Raw genomic sequence first — 24,723 nt, 5'->3', positions numbered from 1 at the left:
GTTTGGATGGCGGTCATGTAATAGGATAGGCAATTAGTTTACCTATCTATCTTTAGCCAGCCGGTTGTGGCGTATTATCTTGGCTAGTCTGTGTGTCCAGCCTCTTTAGCTCTGTGTGAGCTGCCTTTTGATTACTTTTCAGTTGGAGAATTTGGAACCTTGTTGGAACCTTTTATTTTGTTAATAAGATGGCCGTATGCATCACTCTGATGCAGAGGCCGGGGAAAACCCCTTTTCGAAAAACGCACGACAAATGCTGTTCAGCAGAAGACCACATAAATTTCGTGCCCATCGCTGCTGCTCGGGGAAACTCCTCCCGTTCCCCTTCACCGGGCGACCTCTCTCTCTCTGCTCTGTTCTGTTTATGATTGATACACCACATACAAAAGCGTACTTGGCCTTGGCACCGAGAGAGACGTGTCATCCATACATGATACATACGGTCGTGGTTTGAACGAACGAATGAGAAGGAAATTACTTGTGCTGGCGCCGACAGCCAAACCGCGCATTGAAGCCGCGCTTTTTCCCCAGGCCCCGTCGCGTCGTACTCGTACGTAGCTGGGCCACACCACACGCGCTGCTGCAGTAGTACTACTACGAGTATGTATTTGCGTTGGCACGGAGAGGGACCTCGCGGTGGTTGCTTGCCCCCGCCAATTAACTTGCTGCTGATACGTGCTCACCTACAGTACACCGCGTACTTACTACGTACTGTCGTGTAATGATGCCGCCGTCTGGTGTCGAGTTTTGTCGTCGTCTCCGTGTCCTCCCTCCGTCCCCCTGCGTGGACCTACGGCCGTCAAGTCGACGCCGGACGCCGCCGCGTTGTCTCCGCGTTGAGATTCAGTCAGAAATTAAGAAAAATCAAAACACATCACCGGTCGACCCAGTTTACTTAAATTGTGTTTTCTTAGGCTTCATAGTTTTGCTTTATTTTTTCAATCTACTCATCAATTGTCAAGACGATACAAAGAACATCAGAGGTAACTGAGTTTAGTTAAACATAGAATGCCGTGTCCCGCTGGTTTTCTTTGGAGTGATAATCACTTGTCCCAGATTGCTATATGTCACAGTCATAAAAAAGCCCCGTCGCTCACGTCGCTCCCAGGGGGGCGGCACGGGCGAAAACCTAGCCGCCGCCGCCCCCACTACCCGCTCCCTCCTCGCTCCCCTGCCGCCGCCGGGGGATGCCGACAGGCAAAGCCTGCTCGGCGGACGGCGGCGGCGGGGCTTCCTCATCGCGTAGCATGCGGCTTCGGCCCTGGACGGAGCTCCACTCCTGGTTGCGGCTGGGCGACGACGGGCCCTCTCGTCGGCGCAGGCAAGCCGGGGCGGCGGGCAAGGTGGCGGTGCTGCTCCCTCCTACTCCCTCTGCTGAGGGTGTACGGGGCGGTGCTAAGGCCGACCACCGTGGATTTGACGCCTGGCGTCCGGATCTGGCGGTGGTGGCACTCTGGCGTGCTGCAATGGCGGAGCTGCGGCGTGCAGCGGCTGCTGGGCGCACTGGGTGCTGGAGTCCCCTCCCTCGGCTGGGGGAGCTGCGGTGGCGGCGGTGAGCTGCAGTTTTTGGACGGCGGCGCCGCGACGGTGGTCTCCAGCTCTGTATTGGAGTGCTTAGCTTCTTCCTGTTGCGTAGCAGAGGGCTGGAATTGAGGTGGTTGTGGTTGTGGCCGGAGGTGTGATGCACGGCGCAGTACTCCGTTGCGTCGTGCAGGTGGGTTTGGTGGTTGACTGCAATGCTCCTTGCACAAGTGTTGTTCTCCGGGCAAAAGCCTTGCACCTTCTCCGGTCGGTGCCGATGATGGCGGCGTTCTTGAGCGTTGCATTCCTTCGTGAAGGCCTCATCGTGGAGATTCATCCATCTACATTCACAATTGTTATGTGATTCCGGGTGAAAACCCAACCTCCATCGATGCGGGCGGTGACGACATTTATGTCGTTACCTTCTTGAAGGCACTGCCTTGGAATCCTTGACCTTTGTGGGGTGGTGGGTTCATGACAATTGTGCAAGTTTGCGTCATGGTCAGGGCAGTGGATGCCGGGGCGGCGGCTCCGGACGGTGAAAGTACGCCGAGGCGGCGGCTCCGGACGGTGAAAGTACGCCGAGGCGGCGGCCTCGGATGGCTATGCAACGGCGGCTCTATGGGGTAGGTTCGCGGCTCTGCATGGTTTGGGTGGCGACTTGGTGCTGCAAGGGTAGCGAGGTCGTCGGCCCGGTCGGACGCGGCCTGAGGGGTTGGTCTGGTGGGAAGTCGGGGCGGCGGCCCGGGATGTTTTGGCACAGCGTTCGTGGTCTGCGGATGGTTGTCTCGTTGTGACGCCCCCGATTTGACCGTACACTAATCATGCACGCAAATGTGTACGATCAAGATCAGGGACTCACGGGAAGATATCACAACACAACTCTAAAACATAAATAAGTCATACAAGCATCATAATACAAGCCAGGGGCCTCGAGGGCTCGAATACAAGTGCTCGATCACCGACGAGTCAGCGGAAGCAACAATATCTGAGTATAGACACAAGTTAAACAAGTTTGCCTTAAGAAGGCTAGCACAAACTGGGATACAGATCGAACGAGGCGCAGACCTCCTGCCTGGGATCCTCCTGACTACTCCTGGTCGTCGTCAGCGGCCTGCACGTAGTAGTAGGCACCTCCAGTGTCGTAGGTGTCGTCGTCGACGGTGACGTCTGGCCCCTGGACTCCAGCATCTGGTTGCGACAACCAGGTAGAAAGGAAGGGGGAAAAGAGGGAGAGAAGCAACCGTGAGTACTCATCCAAAGTACTCGCAAGCAAGGAGCTACACTACATATGCATGGGTATATGTGTAAAGGGCATATCAGTGGACTGAACTGCAGAATGCCAGAATAAGAGGGGGATAGCTAGTCATGTCGAAGACTACGCTTCTGGCCATCTCCATCTTGCAGCATGTAGAAGAGAGTAGATTGAAGTCCTCCAAGTAGCATCGCATAGCATAATCCTACCCGGCGATCCCCTCCTCGTCGCCCTGTTAGAGAGCGATCACCGGGTTGTATCTGGCACTTGGAAGGGTGTATTTTATTCAGTATCCGGTTCTAGTTGTCATAAGGTCAAGGTACAACTCCGGGTCGTCCTTTTACCGAGGGACACGGCTATTCGAATAGATAAACTTCCCTGCAGGGGTGCACCACATATCCCAACACGCTCGATCCCATTTGGCCAGACACACTTTTCTGGGTCATGCCCGGCCTCGGAAGATCAACACGTCGCAGCCCCACCTAGGCTCAACAGAGAGGTCAGCACGCCGGTCTAAACCCTATGCGCGCAGGGGTCTGGGCCCATCGCCCTATGCACACCTGCACGTTGCGTACGCGGCCGGAAGCAGACCTAGCCCCTTAATACAAGCGCGAGCTTACGGTCCAATGCGGCGCGCGCCACTCAGTCGCTGACGTCAAAAAGAGCTTCGGCTGATACCACGACGCCGGGATACCCATAACTACTCCCGCGTAGATGGTTAGTGCGTATAGACCAAATGGCCAGACTCAGATCAAATACCAAGAACTCGTTAAGCGTGTTATGTTGAAGTAACCGCGGACGCCGTCCAGGGCCAGGCCCACCTCTCACCTAGGCGGTCTCAACCTGCCCTGTCGCTCCGCCACAAAGATCCACTTGCGGGTACTCCTACGAGCCGACCCGACTTTAGTCATCACATGTGTCATGTATATAGTATATAAGTATATACCCGTGATCACCGCCCAAGTGATCACGGCCCGATAGTATAGCACAGCAGACGGACAAGAATGTAGGGCCACTGATGGAAAACTAGCATCCTATACTAAGCATGTAGGATTGCAGGTAAAGGTAACAACAGTAGTAGCAAGGACAGGCTATGCATCAGGATAGGATAACGGAAAGCAGTAACATGATACACTACTCTAATGCAAGCAGTATAGAGAAGAATAGGCGATATCTGGTGATCAAGGTGGGGGCTTGCCTGGTTGCTCTGGCAAGTAGGAGGGGTCGTCAACTCCGTAGTCGAACTGGGCAGCAGCAGCGTCGGTCTCGTAGTCTACCGGAGAGAAGAGGGGGGAAGAAACAGTAAATACAATGCAAACATAAGCATGACGATGCGTGGCATGACAATGAGCGGTGCTAGGTGTGCCCTAACGCGGCAGTAGGTGATACCGACGAAGGGGGGAAACATCCGGGAAGGTATTCCCGGTGTTTCGCGTTTTCGGACAGATGAACCGGAGGTGAAATGTTACAGGTTCACTACGCTAGGGACGCGTGGCGGACGAACGGGCTGCGTATCTGGATTCGTCTCGTCGTTCTGAGCAACTTTCATGTACAAAGTATTTTCATCCGAGTTACGGATTATTTTATATGATTTTCTAAAGATTTAATCATTTTCTGAAATTATTTAATTTAACAGAAAAGGAATATGACGTCAGCATGACGTGATGATGACCTCAGCAGTCAACAGAGCGGCTGACCAGGTCAAACTGACTAGTGGGTCCTACCTGTCATAGACAGTGGACTAACAACAGTTTAAACTAACTAAATCTAGATTAGTTAACTACTGGACCCCACCTGTCATTGTCTAATCAACTAAACTAATTAGTTTTAATTATTAAAATGTTTTAATTATAGGATTAAGCGGTGGGGCCCGCATGTCAGTGGCTGGGGCCTGCCCAGTCAGCAGTTGACTGGGTCAACCCAGTCAACTGGGACCCACGGGGCCCACTGGCAGTGACTCTGGGGTGGCCCCAGGCCAGCCACGTCGGCGGCCGGCGCCAGAGTTGGCTCCGGCGAGCCAAAACGCGGCGGAGGGTGCGGCCGTGCGTCGGGATTCGCCGTTCGGCGGCCGACGCCGTTCGAACGGGAGCGGCGAGCCGCAGCTAACCGTCGTGGTGGCCGGCCCCGGGGCAGCCGGAAACGGCGTCGGCGTGGAGCACGGGCGGCGGTGGCCTTCGGGCACTCGACGGCGATGGGGCTTCGGGACACGGCTTGCCGCGCGGAGCGGCTCTACGGGCGGCTGGTGCTCGCGCGCATCCACTGCCGCAGTCGACAGTAGGCGGGAGGCGACGAGCTCACCGGAGACGAGCTCGCGGCGGCGGCCGAAGCACTGGCCCGTCGAGGACAGCGCCAGGGGGAGCGGGAGGAGTAGCGAGCGCGTGCAGTGGGCGCGGGCGGAGGTGCTGAGCACGGCGGGGTGGTCGGCCGCGAGCTCTGCGAGCCGTGGCCATGGCGGCGAGCACCACCGCGGCGACGAGCTCGGGCACGACGGTGGGAGCAGCTACGGGGCAAGAAGAGAAGCGCGAGGAGAGGGGGAAAGGGGGCGGGGCTCACAGTGCTCCTGCAGATGTGCTCAAGCGTGCTCGAGGAGGGCTCGATGCGGCGAAATCGGCGGCGAAGCTGGTCGGAGCAGAGGAGGAAGACTGTGACGACGTGGGCGCTGCGGTGGCTCCGGGCTCCAACGCGTTGCGACAGTCGAGGTAGCGGAGGGCGGTGATCCTCGGGGACAAAGTGGGACTGAGGCAGGGGCACGGTGGCCGTGGCTAGGTCGCAGTCATGGCGATGGTGGCGTTCGGGCGAGGTGGGGAAGGGGATCGGAGAGGGAGGAGACGTGGATCTGGGAGGGGGGCGTCGAGGGGGAGTGGGGCCAGGGGGGCCTGGGGATGCAGGGCGTCGCCCTTATCCCTTCCCCGACGGGGACGGCGAGAGGGTTCGGCGGCGACCGGCGAGCGCAGTCGCTGGGTCGGGTGAACAGGGAGGAGGTAGGCGACCGGGGGAGGTGGGCTACTGGTTTGGGCCGCCCAGATGACTAAGGCCCAGGGAGGTGGGGGGGTTCCTTTTCTTCCTCCTTTTGCATTTCTTTTCTTTTTATTTATTTTCTTTGCTGTTTTACATCATTTTAAAATAACTAGGCATTTTCTAAAAATGTGTTACTTCACCATAAATTAACTATGCCTTATTTGGCACCCACCGAACATTTTTGTTTTGACTTTTGAAAACTTTGGTGTTTGCCACTATTTAGAATTTAAATTTTGGAACGGTTTCGAATCATTGTGAGGTTAGCAACAGTAACAGAGGTGACGTGGCATGATTAGCGTGGGATTACTGTAGCATGATTATCCGGGCGTTACAAATCTCCTCCACTACAAGAAATCTCGTCCCGAGATTTAGGAGGTAGAAGGAAACAGTGCGGGGTATTCTTCGCGCAGACGATCCTCTCGTTCCCAAGTGGCTTCATCTTCAGAATGGTGCGACCACTGGACTTTGAGGAACTTGATCGCCTTCTGACGTGTGCGGCGTTCAGCTTGGTCGAGAATGCGGACCGGATGCTCCTTGTAGCAGAGGTCCTGCTGCAATTCGAGCACTTCATGATCCACTGCTCGGATTGGGTCCTTGAAGCAACGGCGGAGCTGTGACACATGGAACACATCGTGAACCTGAGAAAGGTTCGGCGGAAGCTCCAGTTGGTATGCCACTTTTCCACGCCTTTCCAGAATAGTGAATGGGCCAATATATCGAGGAGCTAGTTTGCCCTTGATTCCAAAGCGGTGAGCACCCTTCATTGGTGTGACTCGAAGATAAGCCTTTTCGCCAGGTTGATAGACCATGTCTTTATGATGACGGTCATACTGACTCTTCTGACGTGACTGAGCAGTCTTGAGATTCTCACGAATAATGCGGACTTGTTCTTCGGCATGTTGGATAATATCCGGACCGAAGAGTGGACGTTCCCCAGTTTCTGACCAGTTCAGAGGGGTTCGGCACTTTCGTCCATATAACACTTCGAAGGGGGCCATCTTCAGACTAGCTTGATAGCTATTATTATAAGAGAACTCAGCATACGGGAGAGATTCCTCCCATTTCTTGCCGAAGGAAATAACACAAGCTCGAAGCATGTCTTCGAGAACTTGGTTGACGCGTTCAACTTGCCCTTGCGACTGAGGATGAAACGCAGTACTGAATGACAGATGAGTTCCCATAGCTTCTTGGAAACTTGCCCAGAATCTTGAAGTGAATAAGCTGCCACGGTCTGAGCTGATAACCAATGGAATACCGTGGAGTGAAACAATCCTGGACATATAGAGCGTTGCCAGCTGACTAGCAGTGATCGTTTCTTTGACCGCCAGGAAATGTGCAACTTTGGAAAGCCGGTCAATGACGACAAGAATAGCATCATTACCTTTCTGTGATTTGGGAAATCCAGTGACGAAGTCCATCTCAACATGGTCCCATTTCCATTCAGGAATAGAGATAGGTTGCAGAGTTCCAGCAGGCCTTTGATGTTCTGCTTTGATACGACGGCAAACGTCACACTCAGCAACATAACGAGCAATGTCTTGCTTCATATTAGACCACCAGAATCTCTGACGGATGTCTTGGTACATCTTTGTACTACCAGGATGGATACATAGAGGCGTATCATGAGCTTCTTTCATAACTTCCTGTGTCATATCCAGGTTTTTCTCTGCACATGGCACCACTAGGCGGCCCTTGAAGTATAAAGTGCCATCTTCAGCAATAGTGAAGAATGAGGGCTTTCCTTCTGCGAGGTAGCGCTTAATCTTGTGGGCTTCAGAGTCATATCCCTGTATCTCTTGATGCAGTCCAAGAGATCTGGTTCGACGGCCAGGGTATTGAGGGAACCCTGGGAAACAACATGGAGGTTCATCTTGCGAAACTCCTTAGGAGGGGGAGCGAGTGCACCCGGAGGAACAATATGGAGGTTCAGCTTCCTGAATTCTTCAACAAGCGAGGGCTGAACTTTGTGAACCTGGAGGTGGTTGCAGTAAGACTTGCGGCTCAAGGCATCAGCCATTACATTAGCCTTGCCTGGCGTATAGGAAATACCCAAGTCAAAGTCTGCAACAAGCTCCATCCATCTCTGCTGACGGAGGTTCAGGTCTGGCTGAGTAAACAGATACTTCAGACTTTGGTGGTCAGTGAAGATCTCGCAACGATTACCAAGAAGGTAATGTCGCCACTGCTTCAGCGCATGAATGACAGCAGCAAGTTCGAGGTCGTGAACTGGGTAGTTCTCTTCGTGAGGGCGCAATTGCCGAGAGGCATAAGCAATCACTTTGCGGTCTTGCATTAGGACACAGCCTAATCCTTGACGGGAAGCGTCGCAGTAAATGACGAAGTCCTTCTTAGTATCAGGTGGAGCTAGAACTGGGGCAGAAGTCAACTTGTCTTTGAGTGCCTGGAAACTTTCCTGACATTTGTCTGTCCATTGGAACTTGACGCCCTTATGCAACAGGTTAGTCAGAGGCCTGGCGATCTTGGAGAAGTTCTCGACGAATCGACGGCAATAGCTGGCGAGACCGAGAAAACTTCTGACTTGCTTAACGTTCTTGGGAGGAGTCCAATCAAGGATAGCCTGGACTCGTTCAGGGTTGACGGCAATACCATCCTTAGAGATGACATGCCCAAGATAGGTTACTTCGGGTAGCCAGAATTCACATTTGGAGAACTTGGCATATAGTTGATGCTCTCGTAGCTTTTCCAGCACAAGTCGAAGATGTTCAGCATGTTCTTCTTCGTTCTTGGAAAATACCAGGATATCATCCAGATAAACCACGACGAACTTGTCGAGGTAATCCATGAATATATAGTTCATCAGACGAGAGAAGGTGGCTGGAGCATTGGTTAAACCGAAAGACATGACGGTGTACTCGTATGAACCATAGCGAGTCACGAAGGCGGTCTTTGGGATATCCTCTTCGCGAACACGGATCTGGTGGTAACCCAACCTCAAGTCGAGCTTAGAGAACACTGACGAACCCGCCAGTTGATCATACAGATCATTGATCCGAGGAAGAGGGTATTTATTCTGAATGGTAGCTTGGTTTATAGGACGGTAGTCTTGAACTAATCGGTTTGTCCCATCCTTCTTCTTGACAAAGAGAGAAGGTGCTCCCCAAGGAGAGCAACTTGGGCGAATGAATCCTTTGCGAAGAGATTTGTCGATTTCCTCCTTAAGCTCAAGGAGTTCATGCGGCGGCATCTTGTAGGGTCGCTTGGCTATAGGAGTGGTGCCTGGTTTCAAGTCGATGATGAATTCGACAGCTCTAGCAGGGGGAATCCCTGGAAGTTCTTCAGGGAAGACGTCGAGGAATTCACGCACGACGGGAATGTTTTCAATGCCCTCGAGTGGTGCGGCGTTCAATGCATTCAATGCATAGAGCCTGGCCTCGGCATTTTGCACCAGATGAGCTTGGTAAGCAACTATTTCATCTGAAGGGTGAAGTAGATGGACGGTCTTAGTGGCGCAAACTATAGAAGCAGTATGCGCTTTCAACCAATCCATCCCCAAAATGAGGTCGATGTTAGACGACTTCAGGATAATGGGAGAGGCATAGAATTCCAGCCCTTCGATTTCCACGGGGACATCGATGCCAACCAGGGAGGTTTGACACTGTCCCACGGGGGTTTTGACCAATACCGAGGTGTTCATCTCCTCACATTTAACGTCGTGCTTGTATGCAAAATCTTCTGACATGAATGAATGCGATGCACCTGTATCAAATAAAACGGATGCTGGTACTGAATTTACGAGGAGTGTACCCATCACAGTAGCAGGCTGGTCTTGAGCTTCGTTGAGATCAACGTGGTTGGCATGAGCACGACCATAAGACTTAGCATTGTTGTTGCGGGGCTGGTTGTTACCACGGCCAGCTGCGGGAAGGGCAAGTTGATTCTGATTCTGATTGCAGTCCCTGGCACGGTGACCTAGTTGCCCACACTTGTAGCACAAACCATTATTGGGAGTGGGAACAGGAGCTTGGGGTGGTGGAGCTGGAAGTCTTGACTGCCTAGATGGTGGTGGAGGCAGACGAGGTGCAGCATAGGTCTGCCTTGGGGCAGATGCATTTGGACGGTACATGCTGTTCGGGATCCATATCTTACGCTTATGTGAGGGCGGGCCCGAAGATGAGCCCGTGTCACGGTTGCGCCTGTGAGAGCTCTGGTATTCCTGCAGACCAGTTTCGACATTGATGGCCTTGTTCACCAAGGTGGCGAAATCAGCAAAGTCATGCACTAGAAGTGCGAGCTTGATGTCAGCTTGAAGGCCATCACGGAACTTCTCCTGTCTGCGTGCATCAGTTGCAATGTCCTCTTCAGCATAGCGAGACAAGTCCAGAAACTTCCGCTGATAAGCTTCAACAGTTTTGTTGCCTTGGGTGAGGTTGCGGAACTCACGCTTCTTCCGGTCCATGACTCCCTGAGGAATGAAGCGGGCACGGAAAGCAGCTTGGAAGTCTGGCCAGGTGATGATTGTTCCAGCTGGCAGAGTACGCCTGTGGCTGTCCCACCATTGAGCTGCGGGTCCCTTCAGAAAGAAGGAAGCAAAGTTGACATAGCTGGCAGGGGCTACATTGGCAGACTCCATCTCATAGGTGATGTCACGGAGCCAGTCATCAGCATCCAGAGGCTGAGTTGAGCTGCGGTACACAGTTGGATTGAGGCGCATGAAATCCTGCAGAGTTACTGGGGTTGGTTGCTGGTCCATATTGGGGCGAGGAAACTGAGCCATCATATTTTCCATGAATTGGCGGTTCAGTTCGAACTGTTGGATCATACCAGCCATGTACTCAGGTGGTGGTGGGGCATTGCCACCCTACCACGACCACCTGGTCTAACCATCCTGCTAATATATAACAGGGGTAGTTCAACATTGAGAAATTTGCAAAGACAAGAATCATTCATGATGAAACATGCATAATGAAAGGAGCACGATAGCTACTACATAGTAGTCGGCATAACTTACAAAAGGGGTCATGCATAGAGTTCAGTACACAGAGTTCAGTACATAGACTAAAACAACATAGGCGGCACACAGGCTCGCGGCGAATGCATCTAACACTAACAAGCAAGCCTACATCAGTCCCAAGAGGTACTGTGGAGGTAGGTGTAGCCTGAAAGCTGGTAGTGTCGCATCGGGAACTCCACGTCAGCAACCTGGGGTCCGCGAATACTCTGGTGCAGAACCTGACGCTCAGGTGGCAGAAGAGGTCCAAGTGCGGGAGAGTGGCCTCCCACATCTGGCCAGCCGACACCCTGGGGCATCACAGTCCTGGCTGGGTAGATCGCAGAACGGGGCAGCTCCCTAGATCGGACAAAGGGGTGCAGCAGCGTCAGAGCACGGTAAAGGTGCTGACGGGTGGTGTACAACTCGTGGCGAAGAGCTCGGTTAGCTCGATCCAGCCCATCCGCATGCAGAACCAGGTTCTGATGGTAGAAGGGCTCTCGGGTGTCAGTGGAGTAGGCAGCAGTATAGTATCCCTCCGCACCAACATCAGATGCGATAGCAATGTGCCTGAAAGGGGAGGTTTCCAACTCCCGACACTCTCCTCGAAGACGTGTCAGAGCAGCATAGGCAGCATCGTGGACAGCCATATCGATGGTCACTCCAACACCATGAGCGGTGTGCAGCACAGTAGTGGAGTCATACTCCCGCGAGTAGAGGTGGACGATGGCACGGTACTGCTCCTGGTTAAAGTCCTGGTACTCCTCGTAGACGGTGTACTCAGGGTGCCAGCGATAACCCAGATAGGTCATCATCTCACCTAGCACAGCAGGTGATCCCGAGGCACCAATGGCCGTCGTGTGGCGCACGACCTGCCTCGTGGGTTCCATCTGAAAGCAAAGACGTTTCAAAGGAGTCAAATGACAGTGTGTGAATTGTTCAAAATACTATTCTAAGAAACAACTATGGCTTATCCAACTTTGGGGTGAATGCGGTCACGGGATCCTAGTGTTAGAGTTAGTAAACTCGTTTAACCCGAGTAGAAGAGAGTTCAGAGTCCCAGAGTAAAGGTCAAGGAGTAAAAGATCCTAGTACCACCCAATGGCGACGTGGGCCCGTAAGACACACAGCCATGTTAGTAAAAGTTTTTTAATGTCTAGACTCGACTTCGGCCAAGGAGTGTGGAATGGGGGATTCCTACAGGCAGTCGGCTCTGATACCAACTTGTGACGCCCCCGATTTGACCGTACACTAGTCATGCACGCAAATGTGTACGATCAAGATCAGGGACTCACGGGAAGATATCACAACACAACTCTAAAACATAAATAAGTCATACAAGCATCATAATACAAGCCAGGGGCCTCGAGGGCTCGAATACAAGTGCTCGATCACCGACGAGTCAGCGGAAGCAACAATATCTGAGTACAGACACAAGTTAAACAAGTTTGCCTTAAGAAGGCTAGCACAAACTGGGATACAGATCGAACGAGGCGCAGACCTCCTGCCTGGGATCCTCCTGACTACTCCTGGTCGTCGTCAGCGGCCTGCACGTAGTAGTAGGCACCTCCAGTGTCGTAGGTGTCGTCGTCGACGGTGGCGTCTGGCTCCTGAACTCCAGCATCTGGTTGTGACAACCAGGTAGAAAAGAAAGGGGGAAAAGAGGGAGAGAAGCAACCGTGAGTACTCATCCAAAGTACTCGCAAGCAAGGAGCTACACTACATATGCATGGGTATATGTGTAAAGGGCCATATTAGTGGACTGAACTGCAGAATGCCAGAATAAGAGGGGGATAGCTAATCCTGTCGAAGACTACGCTTCTGGCCATCTCCATCTTGCAGCATGTAGAAGAGAGTAGATTGAAGTCCTCCAAGTAGCATCGCATAGCATAATCCTACCCGGCGATCCCCTCCTCGTCGCCCTGTTAGAGAGCGATCACCGGGTTGTATCTGGCACTTGGAAGGGTGTATTTTATTCAGTATCCGGTTCTAGTTGTCATAAGGTCAAGGTACAACTCCGGGTCGTCCTTTTACCGAGGGACACGGCTATTCGAATAGATAAACTTCCCTGCAGGGGTGCACCACATAACCCAACACGCTCGATCCCATTTGGCCGGACACACTTTTTTGGGTCATGCCCGGCCTCGGAAGATCAACACGTCGCAGCCCCACCTAGGCTCAACAGAGAGGTCAGCACGCCGGTCTAAACCCTATGCGCGCAGGGGTCTGGGCCCATCGCCCTATGTTGGGAATCGTAGCATAATTTAAAATTTTCCTACGCTCACCAAGATGCATCTATGGAGTCTACTAGCAACGAGGGGAAAGGAGTGCATCTACATACCCTTGTAGATCGTGAGCGGAAGCGTTCCAATGAACGTGGATGACGGAGTCGTACTCGTCGTGATCCAAATCACCGATGACCGAGTGCCGAACGGACGGCACCTCTGCGTTCAACACACGTACGGTGCAGCGACGTCTATTCCTTCTTGATCCAGCAAGGGGGAAGGAGAGGTTGATGGAGATCCAACAGCACGACGGCGTGGTGGTGGATGTAGCGGGTCTCTGGCAGGGCTTCGCCGAGCTTCTGCGAGAGAGAGAGAGGTGTTGCAGGGGAGGAGGGAGGCGCCCAAGGCTGTAGGTTGCTGCCCTCCCTCCCCCCCTTTATATAGGCCCCCTGGGGGGCGCCGGCCCAGGGAGATGGGATCTCCAAGGGGGGGCGGCGGCCAAAGGGGGAAAGGGTGCCTTGCCCCCCAAGGCAAGGGGGAAGCTCCCCCCTAGGGTTCCCAACACTAGGCGCATGGGGGGAGGCCCAAGGGGGGCGCCCCAGCCCACTAAGGGCTGGTTCCCTTCCACTTTCAGCCCACGGGGCCCTCCGGGATAGGTGGCCCCACCCGGTGGACCCCCGGGATCCTTCCGGTGGTCCCGGTACAATACCGGTAACCCCCGAAACTTTCCCGGTGGCCGAAACATGACTTCCTATATATAATTCTTCACCTCCGGACCATTCCGGAACCTCTCGTGACGTCCGGGATCTCATCCGGGACTCCGAACAACTTTTGGGTTTCCGCATACATATATCTCTACAACCCTAGCGTCACCGAACCTTAAGTGTGTAGACCCTACGGGTTCGGGAGACATGCAGACATGACCGAGACGCCTCTCCGGTCAATAACCAACACCGGGATCTGGATACCCATGTTGGCTCCCACATGTTCCACAGTGATCTCATCGGATGAAACACGGTGTCGAGGATTCAGTCAATCCCGTATGCAATTCCCTTTGTCAATCGGTATGTTACTTGCCCGAGATTCGATCGTCGGTATCCCAATACCTTGTTCAATCTCGTTACCGGCAAGTCTCTTTACTCGTACCACAATGCATGATCCCGTGACTAACGCCTTAGTCACATTGAGCTCATTATGATGATGCATTACCGAGTGGGCCCAGAGATACCTCTCCGTCACACGGAGTGACAAATCCCAGTCTCGATCCGTGCCAACCCAACAGACACTTTCGGAGATACCCGTAGTGCACCTTTATAGTCACCCAGTTACGTTGTGACGTTTGGCACACCCAAAGCACTCCTACGGTATCCGGGAGTTGCACGATCTCATGGTCTAAGGAAAAGATACTTGACATTGGAAAAGCTCTAGCAAACGAAACTACACGATCTTTTATGCTATGCTTAGGATTGGGTCTTGTCCATCACATCATTCTCCTAATGATGTGATCCCGTTATCAATGACATCCAATGTCCATAGTCAGGAAACCATGACTATCTGTTGATCAACGAGCTAGTCAACTAGAGGCTTACTAGGGACACGTTGTGGTCTATGCATTCACACATGTATTACGATTTCCGGACAATACAATTATAGCATGAATAATAGACTATTATCATGAACAAAGAAATATAATAATAACCATTTATTATTGCCTCTAGGGCATATTTCCAACAGTCTCCCACTTGCACTAGAGTCAATAATCTAGTTACATTATGATGAATCGAACACCCATTGCGTCCTGGTGTTGATCATGTTTTGCCTAGGGAGAGGTTTAGTCAACGGATCTGCTACATTCAGGTCCGTATGTACTTTACAAATATCTATGTCTCCATTTTGAACACTTTCACGAATGGAGTTGAAGCGACGCTTGATATGCCTGGTCTTCCTGTGAAACCTGGGCTCCTTCGCAAGGGCAATAGCTCCAGTGTTGTCACAGAAGAGAGTCAACGGTCCCGACGCATTGGGAATCACCCCTAGGTCGGTAATGAACTCCTTCATCCAGAATGCTTCCTGTGCTGCCTCCGAGGCTGCCATGTACTCCGCTTCACATGTAGATCCCGCCACGACGCTGTGCTTGCAACTGCACCAGCTTACTGCTCCTCCATTCAAAATATACACGTATCCGGTCTGTGACTTCGAGTCATCCAGATCTGTGTCGAAGCTAGCGTCGACGTAACCCTTTACGACGAGCTCTTCGTCACCTCCATAAACGAGAAACATATCCTTAGTCCTCTTCAGGTACTTCAGGATATTCTTGACCGCTGTCTAGTGTTCCTTGCTGGGATTACTTTGGTACCTTCCTACCAAACTTACGGCAAGGTTTACATCAGGTCTGGTACACAGCATGGCATACATAATAGACCCTATGGCCGAGGCATAGGGGATGACACTCATCTCTTCTATATCTTCTGCCGTGGTCGGGCATTGAGCCGTGCTCAATTGCACACCTTGCAATACAGGCAAGAACCCCTTCTTGGACTGATCCATATTGAACTTCTTCAATATCTTGTCAAGGTACGTACTCTGTGAAAGACCAATGAGGCGTCTTGATCTATCTCTATAGATCTTGATGCCTAATATATAAGCAGCTTCTCCAAGGTCCTTCATTGAAAAACACTTATTCAAATAGGCCTTTATACTTTCCAAGAATTCTATATCATTTCTTATCAATAGTATGTCATCCACATATAATATGAGAAATGCTACAGAGCTCCCACTCACTTTCTTGTAAACACAGGCTTGTCCATAAGTCTGTGTAAACCCAAACGCTTTGATCATCTCATCAAAGCGAATGTTCCAACTCCGAGATGCTTGCACCAGCCCATAGATTGAGCGCTGGAGCTTGCACACTTTGTTAGCATTCTTAGGATCGACAAATCCTTCCGGCTGTATCATATACAACTCTTCCTTAAGGAAGCCATTAAGGAATGCCGTTTTGACGTCCATCTGTCATATCTCATAATCATAGTATGCGGCAATTGCTAACATGATTCGGGCGGACTTTAGCTTCGCTACGGGTGAGAAAGTCTCATCGTAGTCAACCCCTTGAACTTTTCGATAACCCTTAGCGACAAGTCGAGCTTTGTAGATGGTCACATTACCATCTGCGTCCGTCTTCTTCTTAAAGATCCATTTGTTTTCTATGGCTCGCCGCTCATCGGGCAAGTCAGTCAAAGTCCATACTTTGTTTTCATACATGGATTCTATCTCGGATTTCATGGCTTTTAGCCATTTGTCGGAGTCCGGGCCCGCCATCGCTTCTTCATAGTTCGAAGGTTCACCGTTGTCTAACAACATGATTTCCAGGACAGGGTTGCCGTACCACTCTGGTGCGGAACGTGTCCTTGTGGACCTACGAAGTTCAGTAACTTGATCTGAAGCTTCATGACCATCATCATTAACTTCGTCCCCAGTCGGTGTAGGCACCACAGGAACATTTTCCCGCGCTGCGCTACTTTCCGGTTCGGAAGGGGTGACTATCACCTCATCAAGTTCCACTTTCCTCCCACTCAATTCTTTCGAGAAAAACTCCTTCTCTAGAAAGGACCCGTTCTTGGCAACGAAGATCTTGCCCTCGGATCTGAGGTAGAAGGTATACCCAATAGTTTCCTTAGGGTATCCTATGAACACGCATTTTTCCGACTTGGGTTCGAGCTTTTCAGGTTGAAGTTTCTTGACATAAGCATCGCATCCCCAAACTTTTAGAAACGACAGCTTAGGTTTCTTCCCAAACCATAATTCATACGGTGTCGTCTCAACGGATTTCGACGGAGCCCTATTTAAAGTGAATGCGGCAGTCTCTAAAGCATAGCCCCAAAATGAGAGCGGTAAATCGGTAAGAGACATCATAGATCGCACCATATCCAATAGAGTGCGATTACGACGTTCGGACACACCGTTTCTCTGAGGTGTTCCAGGCGGCGTGAGTTGTGAAACTATTCCACATTTCCTTAAGTGTGCACCAAACTCGTGACTTAAATATTCTCCACCACGATCTGATCGTAAGAATTTTATTCTCCTGTCACGTTGATTCTCAACCTCACTCTGAAATTCCTTGAACTTTTCAAAGGTTTCAGACTTGTGTTTCATCAGGTAGACATACCCATATCTACTTAAGTCATCAGTGAGAGTGAGAACATAACAATATCCTCCGCGAGCCTCAACACTCATTGGACCGCACACATCGGTATGTATGATTTCTAATAAGTTGGTTGCTCGCTCCATTGTTCCGGAGAACGGAGTCTTGGTCATCTTACCCATGAGGCATGGTTCGCACGTGTCAAATGATGCGTAATCAAGAGACTCCAAAAGTCCATCTGCATGGAGCTTCTTCATGCGCTTGACACCAATGTGACCAAGGCGGCAGTGCCACAAGTATGTGGGACTATCGTTATCAACTTTACATCTTTTGGTATTCACATTATGAACATGTGTATCATCACGTTCGAGATTCATCAAAAATAAACCATTGACCAGCGGGGCATGACCATAAAACATATCTCTCAAATAAATAGAACAACCATTATTCTCGGATTTAAATGAGTAGCCATCTCGAATTAAACGAGATCCAGATACAATGTTCATGCTCAAAGCTGGCACTAAATAACAATTATTGAGGTTTAAAACTAATCCCGTGGGTAGATGCAGAGGTAGCGTGCCGACGGCGATCACATCGACCTTGGAACCATTCCCGACACGCATCGTCACCTCATCCTTCGCCAGTCTCCGTTTATTCCGTAGTTCCTGTTTTGAGTTACAAATATGAGCAACCGCACCGGTATCAAATACCCAGGAGCTACTACGAGTACTGGTAAGGTACACATCAATTACATGTATATCACATATACCTTTGGTGTTGCCGGCCTCTTCTTGTCCTCTAAATATTTGGGGCAGTTCCGCTTCCAGTGACCACTTCCCTTGCAATAAAAGCACTCAGTCCCGGGCTTGGGTCCATTCTTTGACTTCTTCCCAGTAACTGGCTTACCGGGCGCGGCAACTCCCTTGCTGTCCTTCTTGAAGTTCTTCTTACCCTTGCCCTTCTTGAACTTAGTGGTTTTATTCACCATCAACACTTGATGTTCTCCCCTTCCGCCGATTTCAGCATTGAATATACCTCAGGGATGGTCTTTTCCATCCCCTGCATATTGTAGTTCATCACAAAGCTCTTGTAGCTTGGTGGAAGCGACTGGAGGATTCTGTCAATGACCGCGTCATCCGGGAGATTGACTCCCAGCTGAGACAAGTGGTTATGCAACCCAGATATTCTGAGTATGTGCTCACTAATAGAACTATTCTCCTCCATTTTACAGCTGAAGAACTTGTCGGAGACATCATATCTCTCGACCCGGGCATGAGCTTGGAAAACCAATTTCAGCTCCTCGAACATCTCATATGCTCCATGTTTCTCAAAACGCTTTTGGAGACCCGGTTCTACGCTGTAAAGCATGCCGCACTGAACAAGGGAGTAATCATCAGCACGTGATTGCCAAGCGTTCATAACGTCTTGGTTCTGTGGGATTGGTGCATCACCTAGCGGTGCTTCTAAGACATAATCTTTCTTGGCTACTATGAGGATGATCCTCAGGTTCCGGACCCAGTCCGTATAGTTGCTGCCATCATCTTTCAGCTTGGTTTTCTCTAGGAACGCGTTGAAATTGAGGACAACGTTGGCCATTTGATCTACAATACATAGTATAAAGATTTTAGACTAAGTTCATGATAATTAAGTTCATCTAATCAAATTATTTAATGAACTCCCACTCAGATAGACATCCCTCTAGTCATCTAAGTGATACATGATCTGAATTCAACTTGGCCGTGTCCGATCATCACGTGAGACAGACTAGTCAAGATCGGTGAACATCTCCATGTTGATCGTATCTTCTATACGACTCATGCTCGACCTTTCGGTCCTCCGTGTTCCGAGGCCATGTCTGTACACGCTAGGCTCGTCAAGTCAACCTAAGTGTATTGCGTGTGTTCCGAGGCCATGTCTATACATGCTAGGCTCGTCAACACCCGTTGTATTCGAACGTTAGAATCTATCACACCCGATCATCACGTGGTGCTTCGAAACAACGAACCTTCGCAACGGTGCACAGTTAGGGTGAACACTTTCTTGAAATTATTATAAGGGATCATCTTACTTACTACCGTCGTTCTAAGCAAATAAGATGCAAAAACATGATAAACATCACATGCAATCAAATAGTGACATGACATGGCCAATATCATCATGCTCCTTTGATCTCCATCTTCGGGGCACCATGATCATCTTCGTCACCGGCATGACACCATGATCTCCATCATCATGATCTCCATCATTGTGTCTTCATGAAGTCGTCACGCCAACGATTACTTCTACTTACATGGCTAACGCGTTTAGCAACAAAGTAAAGTAAATTACATGGCATTATTCAATGACACGCAGGTCATGCAAAATAATAAAGACAACTCCTATGGCTCCTGCCGGTTGTCATACTCATCGACATGCAATTCGTGATTCCTATTACAAGAATATGATCAATCTCATACATCACATATATCATTCATCACATCTTCTGGCCATATCACATCACATAGGACTTGCTGCAAAAACAAGTTAGACGTCCTCTAATTGTTGTTGCAAGTTTTTACGTGGTTTGTTGGTTTCTAGCAAGAACGTTTTCTTACCTACGTATGACCACAACGTGATTTGCCAATTTCTATTTACCCTTCATAAGGACCCTTTTCATCGAATCCGTTCCGACTAAAGTAGGAGAGACAGACACCCGCTAGCCACCTTATGCAACTAGTGCATGTCTATCGGTGGAACCTGTCTCACGTAAGCGTACGTGTAAGGTAAGTCGGGGCCGCTTCATCCTACAATGCCGCCGAAACAAGAAACCACTAGTAGCGGCAAGAAGAATTGGCAAACTCAACGCCCACAACTGCTTTGTGTTCTACTGGTGCATAGTAACTACACATAGGCCTGGCTGGAATCGTAGCATAATTTTAAAATTTTCCTACGTTCACCAAGATGCATCTATGGAGTCTACTAGCAACGAGGGGAAAGGAGTGCATCTACATACCCTTGTAGATCGCGAGCGGAAGCGTTCCAATGACCGTGGATGACGGAGTCGTACTCGCCGTGATCCAAATCACCGATGACCGAGTGCCGAACGGACGGCACCTCCGCGTTCAACACACGTACGGTGCAGCGACGTCTCCTCCTTCTTGATCCAGCAAGGGGGAAGGAGAGGTTGATGGAGATCCAGCAGCACGACGGCGTGGTGGTGGATGTGCGGGTCTCCGGCAGGGCTTTGCCGAGCTTCTGCGAGAGAGAGAGAGAGGTGTTGCAGGGGAGGAGGGAGGCGCCCAAGGCTGTAGGTTGCTGCCCTCCCTCCCCCCTCTTTATATAGGCCCCATGGGGGGTGCCGGCCCAGGGAGATGGGATCTCCAAGGGGGGGCGGCGGCCAAAGGGGGGAAGGGGTGCCTTGCCCCCCAAGGCAAGGGGGAAGCTCCCCCCCTAGGGTTCCCAACCCTAGGCGCATGGGGGGAGGCCCAAGGGGGGCGCCCCAGCCCACTAAGGGCTGGTTCCCTTCCACTTTCAGCCCACGGGGCCCTCCGGGATAGGTGGCCCCACCCGGTGGACCCCCGGGACCCTTCCGGTGGTCCCGGTACAATACCGGTAACCCCCGAAACTTTCCCGGTGGCCGAAACTGGACTTCCTATATATAATTCTTCACCTCCGGACCATTCCGGAACCTCTCGTGACGTCCGGGATCTCATCTGGGACTCCGAACAACTTTCGGGTTTCCGCATACATATATCTCTACAACCCTAGCGTCACCGAACCTTAAGTGTGTAGACCCTACGGGTTCGGGAGACATGCAGACATGACCGAGACGCCTCTCCGGTCAATAACCAACAGCGGGATCTGGATACCCATGTTGGCTCCCACATGTTCCACGATGATCTCATCGGATGAACCACGGTGTCGAGGATTCAATCAATCCCGTATGCAATTCCCTTTGTCAATCGGTATGTTACTTGCCCGAGATTCGATCGTCGGTATCCCAATACCTTGTTCAATCTCGTTACCGGCAAGTCTCTTTACTCGTACCACAATGCATGATCCCGTGACTAACGCCTTAGTCACATTGAGCTCATTATGATGATGCATTACCGAGTGGGCCCAGAGATACCTCTCCGTCACACGGAGTGACAAATCCAGTCTCGATCCGTGCCAACCCAACAGACACTTTCGGAGATACCCGTAGTGCACCTTTATAGTCACCCAGTTACGTTGTGACGTTTGGCACACCCAAAGCACTCCTACGGTATCCGGGAGTTGCACGATCTCATGGTCTAAGGAAAAGATACTTGACATTGGAAAAGCTCTAGCAAACGAAACTACACGATCTTTTATGCTATGCTTAGGATTGGGTCTTGTCCATCACATCATTCTCCTAATGATGTGATCCCGTTATCAGTGACATCCAATGTCCATAGTCAGGAAACCATGACTATCTGTTGATCAACGAGCTAGTCAATTAGAGGCTTACTAGGGACACGTTGTGGTGTATGTATTCACACATGTATTACGATTTCCGGACAATACAATTATAGCATGAATAATGGACTATTATGATGAACAAAGAAATATAATAATAACCATTTATTATTGCCTCTAGGGCATATTTCCAACAGTCTCCCACTTGCACTAGAGTCAATAATCTAGTTACATAGTGATGAATCGAACACCCATTGCGTCCTGGTGTTGATCATGTTTTGCCCTAGGGAGAGGTTTAGTCAACGGATCTGCTACATTCAGGTCCGTATGTACTTTACAAATATCTATGTCTCCATTTTGAACACATTCACGAATGGAGTTGAAGCGACACTTCATATGCCTGGTCTTCCTGTGAAACCTGGGCTCCTTCGCAAGGGCAATGGCTCCAGTGTTGTCACAGAAGAGAGTCATCGGGCCCGATGCATTGGGAATCACCCCTAGGTCGGTAATGAACTCCTTCATCCAGACTGCTTCCTGTGCTGCCTCCGAGGCTGCCATGTACTCCGCTTCACATGTAGATCCCGCCACGACGCTTTGCTTGCAACTGCACCAGCTTACTGCTCCTCCATTCAAAATATACACATATCCGGTTTCTGACTTCGAGTCATCCTGATCTGTGTCGAAGCTAGCGTCGACGTAACCCTTTACGACGAGCTCTTCGTCACCTCCATAAACGAGAAACATATCCTTAGTCCTTTTCAGGTACTTCAGGATATTCTTGACCGCTGTCCAGTGTTCCATGCCGGGTTTACTTTGGTACCTTCCTACCAAACTTACGGCAAGGTTTACATCAGGTCTGGTACACAGCATGGCATACATAATAGACCCTATGGCCGAGGCATAGGGGATGACACTCATATTTTCTATATCTTCTGCCGTGGTCGGGCATTGAGCCGTGCTCAATTGCACACCTTGCAATACAGGCAAGAACCCCTTCTTGGACTGATCCATACTGAACTTCTTCAATATCTTGTCAAGGTATGTACTCTGTGAAAGACCAATGAGGCGTCTTGATCTATCTCTATAGATCTTGATGCCTAATATATAAGCAGCTTCTCCAAGGTCCTTCATTGAAAAACACTTATTCAAATAGGCCTTTATACTCTCCAAGAATTCTATTTGATTTCCCATCAACAGTATGTCATCCACATATAATATGAGAAATGCTACAGAGCTCCCACTCACTTTCTTGTAAACACAGGCTTCTCCATAAGTCTGTGTGAACCCAAACGCTTTGATCATCTCATCAAAGCGAATGTTCCAACTCCGAGATGCTTGCACCAGCCCATAGATTGAGCGTTGGAGCTTGCATACTTTGTTAGCATTCTAAGGATCGACAAAACCTTCCGGCTGCATCATATAAACCTCTTCCTTAAGGAAGCCGTTAAGGAATGCCCTTTTGACGTCCATCTGCCATATCTCATAATCATAGTATGCGGCAATTGCTAACATGATTCGGACGGACTTCAGCTTCGCTACGGGTGAGAAAGTCTCATCGTAGTCAACCCCTTGAACTTGTCGATAACCCTTAGCGACAAGTCGAGCTTTGTAGATGGTCACATTACCATCCGCGTCCGTCTTCTTCTTAAAGATCCATTTGTTTTCTATGGCTCGCCGATCATCGGGTAAGTCAGTCAAAGTCCATACTTCGTTTTCATACATGGATCCTATCTCGGATTTCATGGCTTCTAGCCATTTGTCGGAATCCGGGCCCGCCATCGCTTCTTCATAGTTCGAAGGTTCACCGTTGTCTAACAACATGATTTTCAGGACAGGGTTGCCGTACCACTCTGGTGCGGAACGTGTCCTTGTGGACCTACGAAGTTCAGTAGTAACTTGATCCGAAGCTTCATGATCATCATCATTAACTTCCTCCCCAGTCGGTGTAGGCACCACAGGAACATTTTCCCGCGCTGCGCTACTTTCCGGTTCGGAAGGGGTGACTATCACCTCATCAAGTTCCACTTTCCTCCCACTCAATTCTTTCGAGAGAAACTCCTTCTCCAGAAAGGACCCGTTCTTGGCAACGAAGATCTTGCCTTCGGATCTGAGGTAGAAGGTATACCCAATAGTTTCCTTAGGGTATCCTATGAAGACACATTTTTCCGATTTGTGTTCGAGCTTTTCAGGTTGAAGTTTCTTGACATAAGCATCGCATCCCCAAACTTTTAGAAAGGACAGCTTAGGTTTCTTCCCAAACCATAATTCATACGGTGTCGTCTCAACGGATTTCGACGGAGCCCTATTTAAAGTGAATGCGGCAGTCTCTAAAGCATAGCCCCAAAATGAGAGCGGTAAATCGGTAAGAGACATCATAGATCGCACCATATCCAATAGAGTGCAATTACGACGTTCGGACACACCATTTCTCTGAGGTGTTCCAGGCGGCGTGAGTTGTGAAACTATTCCACATTTCCTTAAGTGTGTACAAAATTCGTGACTTAAATATTCTCCACCACGATCTGATCGTAAGAATTTTATTTTTCTGTCACGTTGATTCTCAACTTCACTCTGAAATTCCTTGAACTTTTCAAAGGTTTCAGACTTGTGTTTCATTAGGTAGACATACCCATATCTACTTAAATCATCAGTGAGAGTGAGAACATAACGATATCCTCCGCGAGCCTCAACACTCATTGGACCACACACATCGGTATGTATGATTTCCAATAAGTTGGTTGCTCGCTCCATTGTTCCGGAGAACGGAGTCTTGGTCATCTTACCCATGAGGCATGGTTCGCACGTGTCAAATGATTCGTAATCAAGAGACTCCAAAAGTCCATCTGCATGGAGCTTCTTCATGCGCTTGACACCAATGTGACCAAGGCGGCAGTGCCACAAGTATGTGGGACTATCGTTATCAACTTTATATCTTTTGGTATTCACACTATGAACATGTGTAACATCACGTTCGAGATTCATCAAAAATAAACCATTGACCAGCGGGGCATGACCATAAAACATATTTCTCAAATAAACAGAACAACCATTATTCTCGGATTTAAATGAGTAGCCATCTCGAATTAAACGAGATCCAGATACAATGTTCATGCTCAAAGCTGGCACTAAATAACAATTATTGAGGTTTAAAACTAATCCCGTAGGTAGATGCAGAGGTAGCGTGCCGACGGCGATCACATCG

This window comes from Triticum aestivum, chromosome 5D (assembly GCF_018294505.1).
Source record: "Triticum aestivum cultivar Chinese Spring chromosome 5D, IWGSC CS RefSeq v2.1, whole genome shotgun sequence".
NCBI classification, from domain to species: domain Eukaryota; kingdom Viridiplantae; phylum Streptophyta; class Magnoliopsida; order Poales; family Poaceae; genus Triticum; species Triticum aestivum.
Note: the sequence above shows the minus strand (reverse complement) of the source record.